General features: G+C 43.4%; 1 protein-coding gene across 3 annotated transcripts in view; it reads left to right on the top strand.

Moving 5' to 3' along the window:
- The first annotated feature begins 1635 nt into the window (after positions 1 to 1635).
- Positions 1636 to 24394, top strand: part of JAK1 (Janus kinase 1) — a 140000-nt gene continuing 117241 nt past the window's right edge. For 2 of the 3 annotated variants that reach the window (XM_072649741.1, XM_072649738.1), the window contains exon 1: positions 1636 to 1772. The gene's annotated coding sequence lies outside the window, so the exon portion shown is untranslated. The remainder of the gene's footprint in view (positions 1773 to 24394) is intronic. The other variant, XM_072649739.1, reaches the window with a different exon arrangement.

Genomic DNA, 24394 nt, shown 5'->3' with positions numbered 1-24394 from the left:
AAAAGGTATCCTTGTTTAGTCACAAGACTGATAGATTTGGAGTCAGGTGACCTGAGCTTTTCACACATCGCAGCTGTGTGCCATGGTCCACTTGCTTTACACTTCTGACTTCCCTGGGACTCAGTTTCCTTATTTATATTAATGACATAAGTAATATTACCTATCTCAGTGGGTTTTTAGGAAACACATTTGTGGACCCTAAAGTGTTAGAGCAAGCTCCTTACATGCCTTGATGGTTAGCAATGGAAGGAACCTTCGACTTTATTTAGCTCAATCTATTTTACAACTGGGGAAACTGAGGCCCAGAGAGTCAAAATCAGTGTAAGCTGATTAGACACAGAACCATGACTCAAATCCAGATGTTTTAATCTAACACTTTTCTCTTATACCATATGAGCTGGTTGACATGAGGAGAGAGCTTGGGAAACTTCAGACAGGAATTCTGACCTCATTGGTGTAGGGACCTTCCAGTGAGTGAATTCTCTCCACCAACACTATCAGTCACTGTCTTAGAACTTAAAGAGCTTCTGGGAGTATTTCAAATTCACCACCTTGGATAAGTCACATAAACTCTCTGACCTTTAATTTTTTTTTTTCTGTAAGACTGAGAATGTTGGACTGGTAGCTCTCTTCTAGACCTGTCTCTCCAGGTTCCAGATGCATAGAGTCAGAACACCTGAGGACTGGAACCCCACACCTGAAGACTCACCTTTTTTCTATTCCCAGCTGCTCGCCTTAACCTCGGGGATCTAAATCTATGAATAATTATCATGGCCATATAGTCCTGTCTCTTTTCTGCCTCTTTTCAATCATTTTCTTTCCAGATTTTGAAAGAAAACAAAAAAGGCAAAATGTCTCAGTTTCTTCCTTTTTTTTTTTTTTTTCAATTCCCCAAGAGTAGAGGGAGCAGGAGCGTCCCCGAGGCAGTGCCTTCATCCCCTGGCGCGCCGGGCATCTACCTGGGCACCCCTGCCTTGGGAGTCCTGGACGGATAAATCCGCTGCCCTCTCCCTCCTCTCACCCAGTAAGAGTGTGGTGAATTAGAGCAGAGGATGCGGAAGGGCAGAGGAGGGGAGAGACCGAGGAGGCGGCTGTGCCCAACCCGGGTCCCGTGGTGGCTCTCCCCACCCCCACCCCCACCCCCATCTTGCTTCCCGGCTTGAGCTGTCGCTCGAGTGATGTCAGCTGGCTGGCGGGCGGGCTCCGGCGGCCTTTCCACTCCCTTCTCAGGGCTATTGCCACAACCACAGCCTCAGCCCAGCCCCAGCCCCAGCTGACCGGAGGTGAGGAGGAGGCGGAGTGTCAAGACAAACTGTCTGACCGCCCTGGACCGCCCAGAGGCACTGAAGGCCGAGCCAAGCGGCTGTGGCGGGGGCTGCCATCGCGCCTCCCCAGACTGGGGAGGGAGGAGAGGCGGAGCCGAAGCGGGCAGGGGAGGCGGGGCTGGACTGCCGAAGCAGCCCTGGTTGCTGCCCCAAAGTTGAGCCGAGCCGAGCCGAGCCGAGCCGAACGAGCCGAACGAGCCGAACGAGCTGGCTGGCTGAGCTGCCGGCCGCACGCTCGTCCCTCCCGCAGTCTTCGTGACCCCGATCCTGCCTGTGCCCTGCACCCAGACAGCCGCGTCCTCGGCCTGTACCGCTCCGCTCCATGCGGGCTGGCAGCGCGGGCCTGGCCGCCTAGCGAGCCGAGCCGAACTGGGCCCGGGGGCCTGGGGCCCGGCCGCTGCCTGTGGGTCTGCCTGCCATTCGAGCCTGGAGCAGCACGCGGAAGTGGTGAGTGCCAAGGCGGGAGAGGGGGCAGCTGGTGTCTGCCAGATGGGGCAGGAAATAGGGGGCAGCAGGATGCGGCTGGGGCGGGAGCAAAGTTCCCACAGCTGCCCTCCCCACTCCTCCACTGGCGCTCCGAGGAGGGGGGCTGGGTGCTCCCCAAGGCTACCCGAGGGCTGGGGACAGCGGCGGGCGGGATCGGGGATTTCCAGCTTTGGGGAGGAGGGCAGTGAGCGCTGCCTCGGGGGGTCCCCAGCTGGGATCAGCTGACACAGCAGAGCTAAGGTTAGGAGCCCCCTGTCTTTAGCCCCCTCGACCCCAGCTCTGTGAGGTTCAATTAAAATTCAAAGTTTTTCTAAACGAGATCCGAACGCGCCGTCTGACATCCTGTTTATGTCGGCCAAGTACATCCTGCGTGCGGCCCCTAGAGTGGGGAGGGGTAGGGGCGGGTGCTGGGGCTGCGGGCGGTCGAAGAAACTTCTCTGTTTTCTGGGCTCCAAACTGGACCCCTCGGAAGTCCAGGCAGGAGCAGAGTCTCCGTGGGAATGAGGGGGGAGTGAGAGATGTTTTTCCTCCTCCCTCTTACAAGCTATCAATGGGTCTTTGCTCTCCAAGCCCCCTGACAACTCCCAAAGGGAGGGGGCTTGCCCGTACCAGGGCACTGACTGGTAGGGGCTCAGACGTGTTTCCCCCCCACCCCCGTCCTCAAGAAAAAAGTGCCACGCTGACCCACCCCTTCCCCACCTCATCCGGGGGCCCGAGACTCCTCAGTTTGGGAGGGATGCCGAAGAAAAGGAGAGGGGACTCCAAGAAAGTCCCTCAGTTAATCTCCGATCTCACCTTTAAGGGAGGAATAGATTGAAACCAAGCCTCTGTGTCACTCATCTATTTACCCCCTTCCTGTGCTAGAACCAGGGGCGCAAACCATTCAGACCAAGAAACGTCAGGGCTAGAAAGAACGGCCCCACGATGAGTCGGATAAGGACGAGACGTCTCTCCCTGCCCCCTCCCCCCGCAAGATCTGCTAGATAGATATGGGCTGTCTGCGTGTGTGTTGTTTTCATATTTGTCCAGAAGCTTCCAGGGAGATGAGAGAACATGGTTTCTTAGGATCAGGTGTTTGCAGCCACGGCCCTTGAGGAGGCAGACTTTCTGCCTGCCGTCCTGGGCTATCAGGAGAACGGACTAGGGGTGGGAATGAGGGGTGTTTCACTGAGGGGCCTCTGGACAAGGTGGAAATCCTGCTTATCTGCCATCTTCCGCCTCTGGACGTGTCGGCAGAGACGCGATTAAAAGGAGGTTTTCAAATAAAGAGAACAAAGAGCCCCACCGGCTATTCGGTCCTGCCGAAGTTTATGGTCCCAGAAAGCTGGGAAAGTCCTGGGAGCTAAGTGCGGGGCTCTAAAGGATGGCTAGACAGGCCGACCTTGACCGTGAACTCTGCATCTTTGTTGTCTGGGGATGCGAGAAGGGTAGGAACCGAAGTCTGTTACATTTGTATCCTGTGGAAGGACACATTCAGAGCAGGATGGGGATGGGGTGCCGTGGGGGGAGGGGCTTTCTCATTTTCTTCATCTCTGATGTTGAAAATGATCAGCGTTTGCTGTAGGTTGTCTCCACCGATCTATCGATTATCTTAAAGCCTCGAGGCCTCCTTGGGCTGCTGTTGTGGGTCTGCCTTTGGTTTCCAGGGATCTTTGGCTAGCTCGCTGGTGGTGAGAGGAGCGGCAGCTTTCAAGGGCTCCGAGAAACTTTCACACGGATTTCTCTGCCTTGTACTCTGTGGTGAGGGCGGATGGTAGCGGGCGTGGGGCGGCCCCGTGGTACTAGATGTGGATGGCAGCAGTTACCAAACGTGACACACCCCCGGTATCAGCCATGCAAGAATACGCTGTGTGATTTCAGGAAAATACCTTGTGGACTCCCATGATCTCTTGTGCACAAACGAAAAACTTTGGCACAAATCCTTCCGAGGAGCGTTATCTTGGAATGAATTAGAGAAGACGGATCAGAATCTGGATAATGTTGAAGGGCGTTCTTAAAAATTATCTCTTCCCCTCCCTCCGCATCCCAATGCATACACGTAAGTGTGAAACAAAAAAATTCACAAGTGTGAAACGATGTCCCTCCCATTTAGAAGTACTATAGAGTACTCAGCTTGGAGTCAGGAAAACCTGGGTTCCTCTTCTGTTTCAGGCACTGAATGGCTTAGTCCCTGATTGTCATTTAACTACTCTACTTCCCTCCTCTGTACATTTATAAATACATATTAAATTTGCATAAAGTTGGACTAGATGTTTTTTTCGGACCTCTGAAATTCTCTAATTCTATCTAAATTAGGGGACAGAAAGACTAATAATTGGGGGAGTAGTAAAGGCTGTGTAGGGAGGATACTTGAGCTGGGCTTTGGAAGGGAACAAAGACTTACAAGAGTGGATGTATGGAGGCAGAGAATTCAAAGTCTGGGGGAAAGCCTGTGTAGACAAAGGTATGAAGGCAGGAGATGTATTAGGGAAATGTACTGGTTTGAAATCTATAGCATTCTGGTCTGACATCTTGGCTTCTTTGGGTCTGTGTGGTCTTGGACTAATCACATTATCCCTTCTGAATTTTAGATTACTTTGGATTAAAGGAGTTTTTTTCCAAATAATCAAATATCACAAAAGGGCTATTATAAATGTTAGCCAGTGACTGTCTTTGTTGAAAGGATCGGTGATCTCTTGAGAAGGTCAAGGCAGAAAATCTTCCCTCTGGAAAGGCAATTTAAAATTAATTAATCTCCATTTGGACTCATGTAGCAGTGTTAATATCACAGAATCCTGGAGCTGGAAGGGACTTTAGAGATCATCTCATCCAGTCCTCTCATTTTACCTGAGAGGAAATTGATACTTAGAAGGGTGAAAGTGATTTGTCTAAGTTCACACACATATTAAGTGGTCAAACCAGGATTTGAATCCAGATTTGTTTAGCTAATTTACTAATTCCCCATAATTACTTTTATTCATATTTTGAAGATCTTAGATTTAGAGCAGGCAAGGATAATTTTATTTGATACATGAGGAAATTAAGAGGGGGGAGAGAGAGAGAGAGAGAGAGAGAGAGAGAGAGAGAGAGAGAGAGAGAGAGAGAGAGAGAGAGAGAGAGAATGAGAATGATTTACCTAAGGGTACACAGGTAGGAAGTAACAAAACTGAGATTTGATCCAGGTCTGTTCAAATTCCTTTTCCCTGTCAAATACGTATGTCACTTTTTAACATTGAAGGGAGAAAAAAAAACTTTAAAATCCTTGCAGTGTCACTTAAAATTCCTTAAAGGGATCTCAGAATCTTTCAACATTTGAGAATACTCTTAAAGATATGGGGATTATGAAGATGGCCATGACTGGTAATACTGGAATCTGGGTGGATTGCCTTGGGAGAAAAAGAGTCATCCACAGTATGCCAAAATAGTCTTGTCTTTCAGGGGCTTTGCAGCAACACTGGATTTGGACCCCAAGTCTCAATAGTGGTCAAGATAACTAACTAACCAGGGCAATCAGGGAAGGCTTCATGTAGAAGAGGTCAGATTTGAGCTTGGTGTTAAAAGATGAATAGATAAAGAGAGAAAGAGAAGGGGTTCCAGGTATGAGGAGCCAAAAGACCAAGGAAAGTGTTCAAAGGGCATTTGAGGGCAGTGGAATGACCAAGAGTAGACAAGTTTAGTGGGAGCATAGTGTACATGTTTAGGTAGTTTGTCTGAAAATGATCTGAGTGTCTTAGTGGGCTGTAAGTACAATATTAGTGAACAGTATGACATAGCAACCAAAAACAAACAAACAAACAAACATGTTCTTGGGTTGCATTAAGAGGGTGCAGAACTTCCAGGAATGGTAGTCCCACTATGCTCTCCCCTGGAGTATCTGTAGTATTGTGGGCAGCTCTGAGAGTCACATTTAGGAAAGACCATGATAAACTAGGAAATGTTCAGAAGAGGTGGACAGGGCAGGTAGGCTTATGGGTAGGTAGATAGGAGGATGGGCTGATAGACAGAGAGAGCATTGATTTGCTGCTTACTATAAACCAGTTACTGTGTGAAAATTCTCAGGAGCATGCCATATGGGGATGGATGAGAGGAACTGGCCATGTTGAACATGAAGGAGAGCAGGCTTAGTGAGGATATGAGAGCCATCTGCAAGTCTCTGGAGGACTGTCTTGGAGGTGAGGGAGAGGATCAAAGATCAGACTCATTCAGGGAAGAATGAGGATCAGTGGAGGTTACCAAGACGTACATTGAGACTTGACATCAGGAAACACTTCCTAATCAGAAAAACTGTCCCAAATGTGTGTGTGATCATCATCATTATCATCAACACTCAGTCAGGAAGCATTTATTAAGCACCTCCTATGTTCCAGGGACTCTGCTAAGTGCTCAGGATACAAAGAAGGCAAAGGGCCATTTCTGCATTCACACTTGAATGGGGAAGACAATGTGTGAACAGTTGTGTGTGTGGGGGTTGTAGGGCAAAGAGGAAATAATTACAGAGGGAAGGCACTGGAATTTAGAGGAGTTAGGAAAGGCTTCTTGTAAAAAGTGGAATTTAAGCTGGGAGAAAGGCAGGGAAGCCAGAGGTAGAGATGAGGAGGGAGAGTGTTCCAGGTAAAAGGCACAGTCAGTGAAAAAGCCCGTAGTCTGGAGATGGAGAGTCTCGTTCAAGGAACAGCTGGGAGGCTAGAGTGACTGGATTGAAAAGTGAGTGTGTGTGTGTGTGTGTGTGTGTGTGTGGGGGGATATATAAGGAGTAAGAAGAGTGGAAAAGTGGGGAGGGCTAGGTTGATAAAGGGTTATAAAGGACTTTGAATGCCATAGTTATTAATGATCACTTTTATTATCAATAATATGTCAATATCTTGTACTATATGATATATAATAGCAGTAACAGTAACAACAATTATGGATAACATTTGTGTAGCTCTTTAAGGTTTGCAAAACATTTTACATATGTTATCTTAGTTACAACAACCCTAGGACATAAATGCTATTCTCCCCATTTTACAGATGAGGAAACTGAGGCAGAAAAAGGTTAAATAACTTGCCCAGGGTAACACAGCCAAAAAGTACCTAAGGTAGGCTTTCAATTCAAGTCTTCCTAACTCCAGCTCCATTGCCCTACCCATTGCCCTACCTCACTGCCTAGTGGGTTCCCCCTCATTGAGAATTTTCAAGCAGAAGCTAGATATCCCCTTGTTGCGTATGCCCAAATTATTCAAGTGCCAGCTGCCAGCCTTTTCCTTGTCTCCCTGAAGGTTACTTTCAATCCACTCTGGGTCTCTCTCGTATATTCTGATTTGTATATGTTGCTGTCTATTAGATGGTTAACTTCTTGAAGACAGAAGCCATTTTTGCTTTTTCATTATATCCCCAGTGTTTAGCACAGTATTTGGCCCATGGTATTTGCTTAAGAGATGCTTGTAGATCAATTGATTGAAGTATGGATCAGAAAAGATGGACTCTGGAGTCCCTATCCTGTGAGTCTATGTGGAGGTGACTAGTCTGAACAAATCATGGAAAGAAGAGGCGGCAGCAGATTGGAGAAGGCCTTGAATGTTAGACCAAGGGATTTAGATGTTAGTACAAGTGCTGATTCTTTGCAGTTCAGTATGTCAGAAGCTTGGCTCTTCAGAAGAGCTCTAAGTGCTTTGCACACATTTATCTGAAGTGACCCCAACAAGGACTCTTGGTGGCTGGGCTCAGACTCGTGTTTCCTGCCTTTCACTGCCCCAACTTGACCAGAAGGTCTTCTCCCTGTTCTTAGTCAAAGCCTAATAACACTATCCTGCTCTAAGGGAATCGTCATGTTATTGTTATATGACTTATTCTCTGAGATGGAAATAGACTGCCAAAGACTTGTTTTTCTGGCCCAAAGAATTATATAAAGTCATTTAGAAACTGGCCCCTGAACTGGATGTTTCAGAAGCATTATAGAATTTTAGAGTTGGAGGCTACCTTAGAGATGGTCTAGGCTAATATCTCAATTCTACAGATGAGGAAACTAAGAGAAATAGTCATTTGCCTCTAAGATGACATGAGTGGTTTGTAAGATCACGCATTTTAGTCTGGAAGGTTCCTTTGAAGTCTAGGCCAGTCCCCCAATTTTATATTTCAAGAAGCTGAGGCCCAGAGAAATTAAGTGACTTTCCCCAATATCACACAAGTAGTCTGTGGCAGAATCCAGGTCTTGTGACTCCAAATCCTGCATATTTCCTGTTATAATAATGGAGCTGGGACAAGAACTCAGATCTCTTGACTTTCATTGGACTTTTGGTACCTTCAGAATTTTGGTGGCTTCAGGGTCCAGAAGCCACTTCATTTTTGCTTTGTCCCCCATTGGGTGCTTCTGTACCAGAGATCCCAGGACAGGACTAGGACCAAGCAGAGTCTCCCTACTGGGCTGTTGCTCCCTCTTACACTTATTATTCAGTCATCAAGATCTAGGGACATCTAGTTCAACTCCCCAGTTTTACAGATGAGGAAATTAAGGCCCAGACAGGTGGAAAGGTCAGCTAGTCCAACCCCCTAGGATGTAAGGAAGGTAGTTGCCCAAGGTCATACAGGTAGGCAGCAGAGATAGCATTTGACTCCTGAGTTCTCTGACTTAAGACCCATGAGGTTCTTTCTTTGTGCCAGGCACTGTGCTAAGCTCTGTCTTTGGAGATTCCTTATCTTAGAGCACTGGCCTGGAGACCTGGAGACGCCCTTCCTCCCCACCTCCACCTCCCTTTTGACTTCCAGTGATAAACACATTTCCTTTACTGTTCTCTGCCATGTCTTCTCCTCTGTTCTTTTTCTTCCTCTTCCTCTGAGCTCTCCACACTTTGATGATGAGCCCTTGATGATCTTCTGTCCTGGTTTACCTACCAACCCCCTCCCCTCCCCCCTTCATCCTTTCTTTGACCCATGTTTTGTGTTTTGGTTGGCCTGCCTGACACAGGGCTTCCTGGCCCATCTGTGCCCCTGGTGGCTCTCTGCATGGCCTGAGATCCCCTCCTGAACATCTCTTGTCCAGAAGCCCTTAAGCCCTGCCTCATTCTTTGGCAGAGCTGATCGCTGTGGCCCAGGGTCGGTAAATTCTTGGGGCACCTTCGGCAGGACTCAGTTACTGAGTCTAAGTATGCCCTATGTCAGGATGTTGAGCCATTGATACATGTGTGGATCCTTCTTGGGGGAAGCATGTAGATCTGCATGTTTTTTACCAACCTGACAGATAACAAGAGTGTTGATAATGAGAAAGAGGCCACATGTGGGTAGGCATAGTGGATAGAGAGGCAGCCTTGAGGGTGGTTAGACTTTCAAGTCTTCCTTCTAGTCTAACACATATTGACTGTGTCACTCTGGACAAGTCTTTTAACCTCTCTGTTCCCCAAGCAGCTCCTTAAGACACCAAGTTGCTCATCTGCATTGGTAGGGGGAGTTTGCTATACCAATGAAGTCACAAGTCCTGCATTTAAAAAAATGACAATGATAAATGTCTGGTTGATGTTTTATAAAATGCTTTCCTTATGTTTTTCATCTTTACAACAGTTCTGACGTGGGTGGTGAGGTGGAACAGAGGGTATTGTTATCTTACAAATAAGGAAACTGAGGCAGAGTGAAGCTAAGTAAGCTGTTCAGGGTCGCACAGCAAATAGGGAGCTCAGCTAGTCTTTTAACTCAGTTCTTGTCCTAACTTCAGTGTTCATTCTGCTCTACTGCAGTTACATTACTGGCAGAATATCCAGAGAGGACTATAATAGAAACTTTTCCCTCCCCCAACACTTGTCCAGGGCCATACAAGGTACCATATCACTAAAAGGCATAGTGGAGCTAGTTTAGTTCAGACAGACTCTGAAGCAGTTAACTGTCAATAGAGCATCTGAAAAGCGTTGGAATAGGAGTCTGAAGATCTGGTTTCTCATTCTACCTTTGTACTAATGAGCTATGTGATCTTGGGAAAGTCATTGCACTTCTCTGAAGCTGAATCATTGAAAAGAATAAACTCTAACCTTACCTACTTCACAAGATGGTTCTGAGGATCAATGACCAAGCATTTAAAAAACTACATCCTGTAGTCATTTATTTTTCTAAATTTGGAAGCATTTATTTTTCTACAATCACCATACCCCAGTGCAAAAACCTTGTGTCATATAAGTATAGTCAAAGAAAACACATTCCCACAATATCTTAAGGTCTGTGACATGGTTTTAAAAATATTTGAATAACCATTTCAGTATAATTGATTTCTTTTGTGGTGGTTTGGTTGTTTTTCAATCGTGTTTGACTCTTCATGACCCCATTTGGGATTTTCTTGGCAAAGATCCTGGGATGGTTTGCCATTTCCTTCTGTAACTCATTTTACAGATGAGGAAATTGAGACAAACAGGGTTAAGTGACTTACCCAGGGTCACACAGCTAACATGTGCCTGGGGCTAGATTTGAACGCAGGAAGATGCGTCTTCTGGACTCCACGCCTGGCGGTCTCTGCTCTATGGTGCCACCTGACTGCCCTTTTCTTTGTAATGCTGTATGTGCTATTTTGTGCACTTAAAATAATTATTCTGAGATTGAGTGAGGTTTCACTTGACTACTAATGGGTAGTGACATTAACAAGGTTGAGAGTCCCTGAAATAAGCTTAGAGAGAAGTTTCCAAAGATAGTAATGTCCCATGTTTATAATCACGGGCTCCAAGTTTTAGATCTGGCAGGTACCTTAGAAGCACTTCTGTCCAATCACCTTATTTTACAGAGGAGGATGAGACAGGCCAAGATCCTATTCCAGGGTCATATTGCCAGTAAGTGACAGAGGATTCAAACTTAGGTCATATTTACTATGACGTAGTAGCAGCTGGGGGTTGGGAGGGGTGGAAGGAGGGAAGGAAATGTTCTAAAAAACAAGGGGAAAGTTACTGAATTTAGTTCTTGTTGAACCTCAGTGATTCACTTTTAGGTTAATAGTTTTTCTTCCACGTTTTAGGTTCCTCATATGGAAACCTATTTTTAGTTGTTTGATCCTTTCCCCTAATTCCTTCCTTCCTTTTCAATAAGTCAATGATCAAGATTGTGAGCGGAGGCACTTGGGGAAAACTGGAAAAGACTATGCTGGAGAAAAACAATCTGAATTTCATATGGCAACTCCCCATCTTTCATTCCTCATCAGATTAACCAGAAATTTATGGCAACAAGGGAATGGAAAAGAATAAATAATGAGATCGTTGATCATAGACGCAGAATTGAAAGGAACCTTGAAGCTCATTTAGCTAGACTCCCTCACCTCATAGGTATAGGTGAGAAAACTGAGGCCATGGGTGCCAGGACTTGCCTAAAGGCACATGGCCATTCACCAAGGTACTAGAGGCTAAGAAAACGGAAATGTGCAGACTTCCTTTGCTTGCTTTCTGATTCTCTGGCCTCTAGGGTGCTTTGTAGTTCTATATATCTATGATCCTATATTTCTATTTTCTTCCTTTTTTTCTCCCTTCCTTCCTTTCTCCCTTTCTCTCCATTTTGTTTTTCTCCCTCTCTTCTGTTTTTTCTTCCCTCCTTCCTTCCTCCTCCCTTCCTTCTTCCTTCCTTCCTTTCTTTTTTCTTTCTTTCTTTCTCTTCTTCTATCTCCCCCCCTTCTCTCTCTCCCCTTTCTTCTTTATCTCTACCACCCCTCACCAAGCTAAAGCAGAATTAACTAAGGGGAGGTATAAGAACTACATTTCCTTTAATTGTAGAAGTTTGAGCCTCGCCTCCAAGCCTAATTCTCACTGAACCTGCCACTCTTTTCTCCTTGTTTCTTCTAAGCCAGCTTTCTCAACCAGGTGTGACACTCATCACTTCCTGTCATGAAAAACAACTAGGTAGGTTGGGAGTTTAGACAGCTGCCATGGTAAGCAGCTCTGTTTCATGAGTAGGAGACAGCGACTCTGACTGTACTCTCCATCTGTTATCGAATAGAGTTACCAGGCTTCTTGGGCATTTTCAGACAGTAAGGAAACACAAAATCTGACTTTCCTCTTCCCTTGGTACCCATTCAGTTTTTACATTTTGTAAATCTCTGGTGTATTATATATACATATATATATACACACATACATATATATATAATGTATGTATTTATGTATGTGTGTATGTATATATGTGCATATATATGTAGATTTGTATGTGTATATATATACATACATTCATATATAAAGTGACAGAGACACAGAGCGGGAGAGAGGAAGGAAGGGAGGGAGGGAAGGAGAGAGACAAACAGAGAGAAAGACAGAGAGACAGAGATGTGTAACTAGCACATGAGCTTTTCCTTCTTCATATAATGATGAATTAAACACTTAAGTAGAAACTGGTAGAAAGAAAGACATGGCCCTGGAGGAAGCTCATTTACTGAGGAAGGGAGGATCTCCCCTTTGCTCCAACTGTGTTTAAAGTGTCTTTGCAGAGTAAGGACTCCTTCATTTCTTTATAAAGCATGGCAGGTTGCATCAGTCCACATGGGACACTGGAATTCATTGACTCTTCAGCTAGCCTTTCTAAGTAGAGAGATTATATAAACACAAGTCAGTAATTACACATTGACTTTGCAGACTGCTTCTTCACGTCTTTCACAATGTCTCCATCAGAGTTGAGGAGGCATCTATTCTCTGGTGCTTGTTATTTATTTTGGCAAAGATCGATGGTTTCATCAGCCTGGGGAAACTCCCTACATTGATTTTGGGTTGTTCACTTAAAAAATATAGTCCCCCTTTTTTTTTTTTTTTTTAAAGTGAGGCAATTAGAGTCAAGTGACTTGCCCAAAAGTCTGAGCCTGGATTTGAGCTCAGCTTCTCCTGACTCCAGGGCCACTGCTCTATCCACTACATAACATAGAGTCATAAAGAGATGACTAGGGCACTGAGAGGTTGTCACTTGCCCAGGGTCATGCAGCTAATATGCATCAAAGGCAGGATTTGAAGACATGATTTGTTTTGTTTTCCTTTTTTTCTGATACCAAGGTCAGCTCTTTCTTATTTCACTTTGCTGACTCTTTGAAAAATGGAGTATGGCAGTGATTGTTAAACATTAAAAAAAAAAAAAATAAATAAAAAAAAAAATAAAAAAAAAAAAAAAAGAAAAATGGAGGCAGAATGAAGACTTGGAAGATTTTGAAAAGAGCTAGCTTGCATAGCAGACTAATAGGAATGAAAACATTTAGCATTTATGCCTTCCTATTCCCTCACCCCATGTAGTGATAGTTTTATAGGTAGCAGAGTGGGTTAAGCACTGGGCCTGGAGTCAGAAAGACCTACAATCAAATCCTGCTTCACTTACACAGTGTGATCCTGAGCAAGTCACTTAGCTCCGTTTGATCCAGTTTCCTCATCTGTAAAATGAACTGGAAAAGAAAATGGCAAACCACTCTGGTATCTTTTCCAAGGAAACTCCAAATGGGATCATGGATACAACTGCAAACCAAGAAGGAGATAATACGAATGTATTCCTCCTAAAGAATCTAGGACTTACTTGACCACCTCAACTACCTGGAGAACACTTAAAAACCTCCAAGTTTTTAAAAATCCTTCTGAGGAAATAAAATACATATAAAAGTCAATACTATGAAATGCATGCACTTCACTTATAGGAGAGCTCCCTTTGGTCTTTGCTAAATGCTCATTTACTCTCATTTCAAACATAATTTTAAGATATATTTATAATTTTTGTTTTTATAATGACTTTATTTCTTGAATATATTGCTTCCTCTTCTTGAAGCATACCATATAACAAAGAATCAAATAGAAAGATTAAAAAAAACAGCAGTTTGATAAAATCAAAATGTGAGCCAAGCCTGACTGTATAGGCAATGTAACTCATCCATAGCATCCCACTTCTACAGAGAATGGGAAGAGGTCCCTTTCCTATGTCTTCTTTGGGGCAGACTTGGTCATTATAACTTCATAGCACTTGGTTTCACCGGTTTTGTTATTACTGTTTGCATTTACATGCTTGGACTTATAGTTTTTATTCTTTACCTATTTCTGTTCACTCTGCATCAGTTCATGTAAGTCATCCCAGGCTTCCTATTCTTCATTTCTTACAGTGCACTAATAGGATGTTATGTTCATGTGCCAAAAAGTGTTTAGTCCTTCCTCAGTCTATGGGTGAAGAATCACTTTCAGCCACACCTAGATCTTTTGTAATGTTAATTACCTACCCTTTTCTCCATTGTTAAACTGTGGATGTTCACATTGTATTTTGCTTAAGCAGTGGCTTATACCTACAATATGAAGTCACTCAAGTTTCATTTGTTGTTTGCTTCTCCTCCTCCCCCATCTTATCATAAGTATGTCCTTAATTCTTTTCTGGGTGATATTTACACTGAGTGTTTGGGGTGGAAGAATTTCTGCTTCAGAGACAAGACTTGGAAAATGATTAGCTTGGATCCACTGGTCTGGTTCCTGTCTCATTCTGTTAAGAGGTACTTAATGACAGCCTTTCTTTCTATTCTCAACCCACAAGGAACCATGCTAAAAATCTACCACATCTGCATGAATTCAAAGAATGGAATCTCAGAGCCTTGGTCTTTTCATGTGTCATGGCAGGAATACCTGTAGTATTTACTCTGGAGGATTGTTGTGAGCCTCAAATGAGGGAATTTATACAAACGCTGTTCTATACCTTTTAGTCCTTAGCAGCAGTGGTGAAAAATTAAGTTAGAAAGTAAGCAACCTGAAGACAGGACCATTTTTTGCTTTTGTTCTCATACCCTATGATTAGCAAACAACAAACAACTAATAAATGCTTATAGGTTGAATTCTAGAATCCAAGCCAAGATTTGGTGGATAGAGTGCTATGAGGGTTCAGTTCCTGCTTCTGACATGTACTGGCTATGGGACTTTGAAAAAGTCATCTAGCTTTAGTGATCATGGGAAATCCTTTAAGAGTCTAAGGTGCCAAATGGTTGTGGATGAAAGAATGAACAGATAAAATACAACTATGTGTCCAGTGCTGCAAACACTAAGAGAAAAGCAAGACAGTTATTGTATTTTGAGCTCACATTCAACTGGGAAGACAACTCTTTGGTAGATTTCAGGTGCAAGTCATATGGAAAACTCCCATGGTCCTTAGGATGAAGCATCAAAGCAGATGTTAATTCTTCTTTAATGTCACTTCTACTGATAAAATCATATCAGTTTCTGATGTTAAACCATTTGACAGGACCAAGGACTTTGGTTGCAAAACTTTTTGCTTTAGTCCTCAGGACCTGTGGCAGCAACCCCTGGATAGAGGAAGGAATTTCCACATGGAGAACTCCTGGCAATAATAAAATCATAGCTCTGGACAAAAAGAAAAAAAAAAGAATATTTCATGAAGAAATACAGATCTGCTCTCTTGTGATCTCTGGTGACAGCTCCCCTGAGAATGGCTTTGGTTGGAGCAAGGTAACGAATGATTTGTAATTAGCACATAATGGTCTATCTTGGTGATACTGAGGTACTTAAGGGAACTCTAATAGAAGGCCCCTTAAATGGCTTAACCATTTGGCCTGCAGTATTGTTTACTCAGCTAATTTCTTGCCAAGGTTCTTGTTTAAATGATTATACATTTCCAATTAGTAAGAACTGAAATAACCGATTTAATCAAGCAAAAATAATAAGAATAAATTTGCTGAGCATTTGTCTAAGGAGGGTGACATGGACAAAGATTTTGCTGGAAACCCCCTTTTCTCCCCCCACTCCCCTCAACTACAAATTCCTTCTAGGGATTAATTTATACAATAATAGACTTCATGAATGCCCTCGCCCTCATGTTTAGTTTTAAATTTTCTGATTGACCTTGTTGAGATACAGCCAACTGTGTAACGGGGAAAGTTGAATAAGTCCTTTCTTTTGGTTCTCTCATTTGGAAACAATATAATTCCCAATTTGGTGTGTTGAATTCAGGGTTTGGCCTGGATTCTGGTTTGTGGGGAAGAGGAAGTGTTTGGTATGGGGAGGGATAGAACAGGAGTAAGTTAATGCAGTATAATCCTCTATAGATTTCAAGCTCATTGGGTGACTTTGAGTCATAACCTTCTAGTCTCTGGATGAACCTGAATTAGCAAAAGAGAATTATACAAGAGCGATGCAGTGATGGAGAGATGCATGGTGGGAGTGGCAGGCACCAGCATAGAAAAAGTGAGGGATAAGTAGAAGAATGGGATTAATGGATGAGTTTTATGATTTAAAAAGATGGGCTGCTCATGGAATAAACTGAAGAATGCCCTGATTGCTTTTTTTTTTCCTAGGAAGGTCTTGGGTTGAGTCTTTGTCATGAACTCAGGAGAGAATGGATATGAGCATGGTTATGAATAAGGGTCATCCAGAATAGACAGCCATTGATGGGCTGTGTGTCTTGGAGGGAACTCTGGATTTGAGTTTGAGTTTTTAGTGTTTGATCCTTAATAACTGCCTGACTAAAAAACAAGAAAAACAAAAAGACAGAAAACTTCAAACTAAAATAAAACAGCCTTTCCTTTAGTCCTGCAGCAGCTTTGGGCTGTTGTCCATTCTTTCTTTCCCTTCACTAATGACCCATCTGTGCCTAGTTCTACCCAGCTTCTTACTCACTTATTGCTTAGCTCTTTCTAACCTAGCTCTTTTGCCCTTTTATTCAAATCTCTTGTCAAAGGTCATCAGTGATACTCCTACCTCATCCAGGGCCATCTCCAGTCATCCTGATCTGTATCTTGCCACTGGACCTAGATGGCTTCAGAGGAGAAGGTGAGGCTGGTGACTTTGCACAGCCCTCCCTCACTTAAATCCAATCCACTTGCATGTCATGGCAACATGTCCCTGATGTCATGGCCCTTTTTGAGAATGAAGGAAAACACCAACCTCTGTGAGTAGTAGAAGGAGCTACCCACCAGGGACCCAACTGGAACTGGCAAGTTGGGCAAGACAGCTCTTCCTTCCACTTTCTTTGTTTCTTCCTTCCTTCTCTTCTTTTTCTTCCCTCTTCTCTTCCTCTCTCCTTCCTTTTTTCCCCTCTCTTCTTTTCCTTCCCTTCCTTTCCCTTTGTCCACAAAGGGTATCATACCCTTACCTGCAGGTGCTCTGCCAAAAGGAATGTAAATTTTAATGACTGAAACCTTGCAAGATATCTTGGATTTATGGGCTAGATTTCTTTCTTAAGGATCATGCCTTAAACCCAAACCACTCTGGCTCTCTTGATCGGCCAACAATAGGTATCAGGTCAAGCCCTACTTGTTTTTTTAGGGGCCCTGATTAGCTCAGAGTGAATGTAAATAGCAATTGTTTCTGTTTTGGCCAGAAAACCTGAGGATATTCTCCTCCCATATTGATTTTTTTTTGCTAGGTAAAAGAGGCCATTCTCTGCCCCACTTCTTACCTAGTCTTAATCACTCATTGGGTGTTACCTCAGTCAGTGTAAGACCTGTTAATGACCTTAGCTTAAAAAGGTCAAGGTCCCTTACTACCTCCTGATCTATATCTTGCCACTGGATCCAGATGGCTCTAGAGGAGAAAGTGAGGCTGGTGACCTTGCATAGCCTGCCTCACTTAAATCCAGTTTACTTGCATGTCACATCATCATCTCCCTGATATCATAGTCCTCTCTGAGAACAACAACCAGACTGACTCTTCTTCCTTCCCACCTACTCATTGCTTAGCTCTTTCTAACCTAGCTCTTCTGTCCTTTTGTTCAAATCTCTCCTCAAAGGTCACTAGTGATGTCTTGGTCTTCAAAACCAAGAGTCTCCTCAATCCTCCTCCTCTTTGACTTTTATGGAAGAGTTGATGATTTGGTGTTACACTCCTTCTTGATATACTCTCTCCCTTTGGCTTGTGTGACACTTCTCTGGTTGCTCCTGCTATGCCTTCTTCCCTGACTCCTCTCTCTCCTTTTGCACCTGAAACAAAATGATCCTCTAAGCCCCCACTCTGTATATATTTTCCTTTGCTAAACTTAACTTTGTAGAGTATCAGAGTATCAGAAAGAACCTCAGAGCTTGTCTAGTCTTTGTTCCCATGACTATCACCCCCACTTGGATGACTCATAAATTTGTATTTACCTTTGACCCTTTCTCTGTAGTTCCAGTCTCATAACTCCAGCTGCCTGTTGTATATTTCCACCTGGATATCTCAGTTGCACCATCAAGTCTATGTCATCCTTAGAGTTTATCTGCTCTAACTTCCCTTCGAGTGCAGGGAGCCCCTCTGCTATCCTTTTGGGGACAATGGCTTAGAACCATTGTAAGGAGACTTCTTTTGCAAATGCTAAGAGATAGGCTTGGTTCTAAGAAAGGAAGGAAAGCTGGATCAAACCAAATACTGAGTGGAACATGCTATTACATTTAGATGTGCCATTATTGTTTGTGGTTGAGATTTAATTATACTGAGCTCTAGTCCTGAAGACTCACAGGCTCACAGAATTTGAGAGCTGGAAGGGTCATCTAGTTCATCTCAGAAAAAGTGAAAAGATGTTTCTCCCTCCTTTGTTCACAGAGGTGAGGTACTATTGATTCAGAATGCTTCATGTACTCCCAGACTCAGTTGATGCATTGGCTAGTTTTGCTGAATCACTTTCTCCTCCTCCCCTTCCCTCTCCTTCTCTCCCCTCCCTTCCCCTCTCTGTCTCTCTCTCTTGTGTATTCTTTATTACTAAGGATGGCCCTCTGGGTGTGTGTGTGTGACTATAGGGCAATGAAGGGGAGGTAAAAATAAAAACGACCAATCAAAAAATTGTTAGCATTTCAAATGCGTGTTCATCTTTCTTCCGATGGTGGGCAACAGCCTATGATGAAATGCATGTTTTACTTTTTGTTGTTATTGTTAAGCTGAAATTTGTGATGTCACCTATGTAGGGAGCTCTCCTGAAAGGAACCCTCAGGTTCCTTCTCTTCAACTAAGAACTTTGGAGAGTAGTCTTGGGCCCTGAGAGACTTGGCCAGAGTCCCAAAGCCAGTATGAGTCAGAGGCCGAACCTGAAACCAGGACTTCTTGACTCTGAGACCAGCTATCAATTTACTATACCACAATGTTGCTTATAAAGGACTTAAAGAATTTTGGCCATCATTATACATAAATTTCATAGATTCATTTTTTTATTTTTTAAATTTTTAAATTTCATTTTTTTATTTTTTCAGTTTCATAGATTTTTAAATTGTATTTACTTATTTATCTTTAGATTTCAACATTCATTTTCACTAAATTTTGAGTTCCAATTTTTCTCCCCATCTTTCCCTTCCCCCTACCTCCTAATACCTTGCATTCTGATTACTCCTTCCCTCAATGTAGCCTCCCTTCTATTGTACCCCACCCTTCCCTTATCACCATCTTCTGTCTTTTCTTGTAGGGCAAGATAAATTTCTATATCCCCTTACTTGTGTTTCTTATTTCCAAGTTATATGCAATAATAATTCTTAACATTCATTTCTAATACTTTGAATTCCAACTTCTCTCCCTCCCTCCCTCCCTACCCATCCCCACTAAGAAGGCTAGCAATTCAATACAGGCTATATATGTGTCGTTTTGCAAAAGACTTCCATAACAATCATATTGTGCAATACTAACCATATTGCCCTCTATCCTAGCCTGTCTCCCCCTTTTTTCTCATTTGACCTTGTCCCTTCCCAAAAGTGTTTACTTTTAGGTCTTCTCCCATTTGCCCTCCCTTCTATCATCTCCCTCACCCCACTTGTCCCCTTCTCCCCTACTTTCCTGTAGTGTAAGACAGATTTTCATACCAAATTTAGTGAGCATGTTATTCCCTCCTTAAGCCATATGTGAAGAGAGTAAGCTTCACTTTTCCCCTCTCACCTCCCTTTTCTCCTCCATTGAACAAGATTTTCCTTATCTCTTTTATGAGTTATAGCCTGCCACATCCCATTTCTCTCTTTCTCCTTCCAGTATTTTCCTCCCTCACCCCTCAATTTTTATTTTATTTTTTTATGAATATCATCTCTTCTGATTCAACTCAGCCTGCACTTTCTGTGTGTGTGTGTGTGTGTGTGTGTGTGTGTGTGTATAATCCCTCCACCTACCCAAAGACTGAGAAAAGTCTCAAGATTTACAAATATTATCTTTCCATGTAGGAATGTAAACATTTCAGCTTTAGAAAGTCTTTTATGATTTCTCTTTCCTGTTTACCTTTTCATACTTCTCTTGATTCTTGTGTTTGACAGTCAAATTTTCTATTCAGTTCTGGTCTTTTCATCATGAATGCTTGAAAGTTCTCTATATCATTGAATGACCATTTATTCCCTTGAAGTATTATACTCAGTTTTGCTGGGTAGGTGATTCTTGGTTTTAATTCCAGTTCCTTTGACTTCTGAAATACTCTATTCCAAGCCCTTTGATCCCTTAATGTAGAAGCTGCCAAATCCTGTGTTATCCTGATTGTATTTCCACAATACTGGAATTGTTTCTTTCTAGCTGCTTGCAATATTTTCTCCTTGACCTGGGAACTCTGAAATTTGGCCACAATATTCCTAGGAGTTTCTCTTTTCAGGTCTCTTTCAGGAGGTGATCAGTGGATTTTTTCAATATTTATTTTGCCCTCTGGTTCTAGAATATCAGGGCAGTTTTCCTTGATAATTTCATGGAAGATAATGTCCAGGCTCTTTTTTTGATCATGGCTTTCAGGTAATCCCATAATTTTTAAATTTTCTCTCCTGGATCTATTTTCTAGGTCAGTTGTTTTTCCAATGAGATGTTTCACATTATCTTCTATTTTTTCAAACTTTTGGTTTTGTTTTGTAACTTCTTGGTTTATCTCATAGTCATTAGCTTCCCTGAACTTCACTCTTATTTTTAAAGAACCATTTTGTTCAGTGAGCTTTTGAACCCTCTTTTCCATTTCGCTAGTTCTATTTTTTAAAGCCTTCTTCTCCTCATTGGCTTTTTGGACCTCTTTTTCCAATTGAATTAGCATCTTTTTAAAGTTGTTATTTTCCTCAGTATTTTTTTGGTTCTCCTTTAGCAGGCTGCTGACACACTTTTCAAGCTCTTCTCTGGCCTGAGCCCATTTCATATTCATTTTGGAGGTACTGGAGGCAGAGGCCTTGACTTCCTCTGACAGTATACCTTGTTCTTCCACATCTGAAAGGATGGAAGGAGACACCTGTTCACCAAGAAAGTAACCTTCTATAAACTTATTTTTTTCCCCCTTTTAGGGCATTTTCCCAGCCAGTTACTTAACTTCTGAGTTACCTGACTTTGTCAAGAGGAGGGTCCTAATGTTCCTCCTCTCCCAAGTACCACACTTAAGACTGAGATTCAGATCAGCTGCTCAGCTTCCCCAGGGGCTTTGGGTAAGGGCAGGTTTGCCTCTGAGAGCTGAGGTTCAGATCAACTGCTCTATTCCCCCAGGGGCTTTGGGTGGGGGTGGGACCACCACTGAGGGCTGAGGTTCAGATCAGCTGCTGAATTCCACCAGACTTTAAGGTGACCTGCCTGGACAATGGACTCAGGCTACTTCTGAGTAGCCGCATAGCTGCCTGCTGCTGCCACCACCTGGGGCCAGTGCTGGAGGAATCCTGTTCTCTTCTTTCCCAGCTGGGAAAGCCCTCCCACACTGACCTTTGGAGCTTTCTTTATTGCTTGTGGGTTGAGGGATCTGGGACCCTCCCTGCTGGAAATTCTGCCCCAGAGGTCTGTTCAGGTCCTGTTCCTCCCAGGGCTGCATGGCCATGGCTGGGCTCTGCTTTGCTCAGCATCCTGTGAGATAGACCTTTACTGTCAGCCTTCCAGGTTGCCTTTGACTGGAAACCTCTTTCACTCTGTTGTTCTGTGGCTTTTGCTGCTCTAAAATTTGTTGAGAGTCGTTTTTTACAGATATTTTGTGGGCTGTGGGGGAAGCACTAGAGTATATGTGTCTTTCTACTCCGCCATCTTGGCTCCACCCCCAATTTCATAGATTTTTTTAAAAAGAGTTCAACTTATTTTAGAAGCTTCATTTACTTGATGCCAGTCCAGTTTGTGATTGTGGTGAATGATGCTTTTGAGCAATGGGAAGAAAGAATGCAGGCCTTTGGGTAGACAAGAACAGGGAAGCTCAATGATAGATCCTTGTTTACTTTTGAACGAGAGATCTATTATAGAGGTTACTGCCAGGGGTGATTATGGAACCATCAATTTAGACCCTCCTCCTGCCCCACCCCCTTGAATCCCTTTCTCCTTCACTCTTTTTCCTAATCTCCACAAGGCATTCATGACCCTTCTGGCCTCTTTTCCTGTTGTGTCATTAATAGTGTTTCTCCTAGCAATGGAAATAGTGCCTCTGGTGCCTGGACAGGAGACAGCCATTAGTTTAGTGGCAAGAATTTTTTCCAGGCTGCTTCTCTTGCCAGAATAATAGTCCCCCCTGTTAAAGAGCTCCTGTCCTTTTTACCCTTGATCAAGTGGTAGTGATGAGGCACCTAACTCATAAGCAAACTCTAGAAGGGATGAAGGAGTAGTGGCCTCTGACTTGGAATCAAATCTTTGCTCTTGTACTTAACAGCTAAGAGGCCTTGGGCAAAGCATAACTTCTCTGGGCTTTGTTTCCTGATTTGCTAATTCAGGATCACATCTGTCCTAAGGGTCAAATGGTTTAATGGGACTTAATAACTATTCTTGGGATTGCTGCTCTTTAAGGCAGTAGGGCAGTGGAAAAAGCCCCTGATTGGGAGTCTTGGCTTCTGATCTTGCCCCTGTCATTAACTGCCTGTATGACCCTGGGCAAGTCACTTAATTGCTTTGTCCCTCAGTTTCCACATCTATAATATGAAAGTTCTGGACTCCATAGGCATCTAAGGCTGCTTCCAGCTCTAAGTCTATGATACTATGACCACTTATAGGTTTAAAATAGTAGAGTTTCACATAAGCTACCTCTATTAAGAGGAGAACAAAGTGTGTTGGTATCAGATGAGTGATAAATCATCTCTCACTTGGGGTCACATAGGTAAGTCATTGGGAAATCAAGGCAGGCACCCATGGAGAAGGTGGCATATGAGGTAGCATTTATGAATAGATAGTATGTCAGTAGACAGAGTAGGGAGGGAGCAGGCATACCAGGCAGAGAGACCTGTATGAACAGACTTGTCAGGGAGTCATCCAGTCTGCTTCGAGTATGGAGGAGAAGTAACCTGAGATAAGGATAGAAGGTAGTTTAGAGAATCCTGCATAAAGGATTTCAAACTTTATACAACAGTGAGTAATTGTGAAAAGTGTTTTTGTTGTTGTCCAGCCATTTCAGATGCTTGGTAATTCTATTTGGGGTTTTCTTAGTAAGGACACTGGAGTAGTTTGCCATTTCCTTCTCCAGCTTGTTTTACAGATGAGGAAACTGAGGCAAACAGGGTGAAGTGACTTGTCCAGGACTGGATTTGAACTCAGGTCTTCCTCACTTTAGGCCAGATAATTTATTCACCTCACCACCTAGCTGCCCCTGGAAAGGTCGTAGAGCAGTGGAAGGTGATAAATCCTGTACCCAAGGAAGCTTAATTTGGCAGTGGTATGGATGAGGGAAAGGGAGACTTGTTTGGCCTGAAAATATTTCTAAAGCACTCAGCTATGTGACCTTGGACAAGTTAATCTCTCTGTGCCTCAGTTTCCTCAGCTGTAAAATAGAAATAATAATGCCTGTCACACATGGGTGCATTCTTGGGGTTCAAATGAGATAAGGTAGGGAAAGTGCTTCACGAACCTGAACTTGAGAGAGAAATGTTTGCTCTTATTGGGGTTCTCTTTGTTAATTACCTCCTTGTAACAGTGCCCTGAGACCTTTCCTATTGGTTAGATGTGTTGAACTGAACCATATCATCTTTTTAAAGCCAAGCTGTTCAATTTAATAATGATAATGATAATATTAGTAATGAGGATTAGGATGATGACAGCTGGAATTTGAAGAATACTTTTTAAACAAAGTGTTTAGCAAGTATTTTCTTATTTGGGTTCAGGGAGCCCTTGACTGCAGACTACACTGCATTGTCCACTGGGAGCCTTAAGCACTCTGCCCCCTGCCTGGTCCCTGCTCCTTGTAAAGAGCCTGATACGCATCTTTCCTTATACTCTTGTCTCCTTTTACAAGCAGTCCCATAGGACAGCTCCTTGGAATGACTCTGCTTTAAGGTGGAAACAAATAAATACATAAGGAGAGGTGGAGGTCTTTGGATCTTTACAAAGAGCAGGTGGGGAGCAAAGGACCAGTGAGGTTAAAGTCCGTGAATCCAAAGCCCAAGCTCCAGCTCCCAAGTGGATTTGCAGTGTGGTCTGAGTCAAGAGTACCCTGAACCCCAGCCCCTACTCTTCAGGCTTGCTTAATAGCAGATGACTTCTGCCCAGACTGCCTGTATGTGTATTGACACAGGGAGGGTGTAGGAGATGAGTAGATATTTAACCAGACACAACAAGATGGCGGGTACACACATTCTGACATACTTGGCCCAGATTATTTTTAAACTTTGCCATATGGCCACCAGCACTTGGTGCCCATAATTAATCATATTCCCTAGGGCGATATCCAGAGAGTTATCAACGTGCTTGGAGGTTTGCTAGGGCTTCTGAAAAAAGCTGCCATGTCTCTGGGAGAGGAGCAGCCATTAAAGAAGGGCCCAGTTCGGCTCTCTAAGTTTCAGTAAAATGAAGACATTGTAAAACACCATGGACTCTTTA

This window comes from Notamacropus eugenii, chromosome 2 (assembly GCF_028372415.1).
Source record: "Notamacropus eugenii isolate mMacEug1 chromosome 2, mMacEug1.pri_v2, whole genome shotgun sequence".
Lineage (NCBI taxonomy): Eukaryota > Metazoa > Chordata > Mammalia > Diprotodontia > Macropodidae > Notamacropus > Notamacropus eugenii.
Note: the sequence above shows the minus strand (reverse complement) of the source record. Positions and strands in the feature narration are given on the sequence as shown.